This window comes from Rhincodon typus, unplaced genomic scaffold, assembly GCF_021869965.1.
Source record: "Rhincodon typus isolate 14 unplaced genomic scaffold, sRhiTyp1.1 hic_rhity00000094, whole genome shotgun sequence".
Classification (NCBI taxonomy): Eukaryota; Metazoa; Chordata; class Chondrichthyes; order Orectolobiformes; family Rhincodontidae; genus Rhincodon; species Rhincodon typus.
In genome coordinates, this window is record NW_025965732.1 from 112817 (window position 1) to 113592 (window position 776).

Genomic DNA, 776 nt, shown 5'->3' on the forward strand with positions numbered 1-776 from the left:
CCTGTGAGTGTGTGTGTGTGTTTGTGCCTGTGTGTGTGTGTGTGTGTGTGTGTGTGTGTGTTTGTGCCTGTGTGTGTTTGTTTGTCCCTGTGAGTGTGTGTGTGTGTTTGTGCCTGTGAGTGTGTGTGTATGTGTGGGAGAGAGAGTGGGGGGGGGGCGGGGGGGGGAACTTGCATGGGGCTGGTGTTCCCCTGTATCTGCTGCCCTTGCCCTTCCAGGGGTTAGACATCCCGGGTTTGGAAGGCGCTACACGTTACCTGCTGAACTTGGAGCTACCTTTTCTGATTATTTTTTTGAACGAGGATTCCCAAATTCCTCATTTCTGCAGCGTTCTGCAGTCTTTCTCCAGTCAAATAATATTCACCTTCTCTATTCCTCCTGCCAAAGTGCACAGACTCACATTTCCCTGCATTACGTGCCATCTGAAGGTGGGACGGGGGCTCAGTGGTTAGCACTGCTGCCTTACGGTGCCAGGGACCCGGGTTCGATCCCAGCCTCGGGCGACTGTCTGTGTGGAGTTTGCACATTCTCCCTGTGTCTGCGTGGGTTTCCTCCGGTTGCTCCGGTTTCATCCCACAGTCCAAAGATATGCGGGTTAGGGTGGATTGGCCGTGCTAAATTGTTCTGTAGTGCCCAGGGATGTGCGGGTTAGGGTGGATTGGCCATGCTAAATTGTTCTGTAGTGCCCAGGGATGTGCGGGTTAGGGTGGATTGGCCGTGCTAAATTGTCCCGTAGTGCCCAGGGATGTGCAGGTTAGGGTGGATTGGCCGTGCTA

The 776-nt window shown here is 54.0% G+C and overlaps 1 protein-coding gene across 1 annotated transcript in view; it reads left to right on the forward strand.

Annotated features, from left to right (window-relative positions):
* LOC125488261 (rho guanine nucleotide exchange factor 2-like) overlaps positions 1 to 776 on the forward strand; it is a 9949-nt gene that overhangs the window by 5069 nt on the left and 4104 nt on the right. The gene's annotated exons all lie outside the window — the stretch shown is intronic.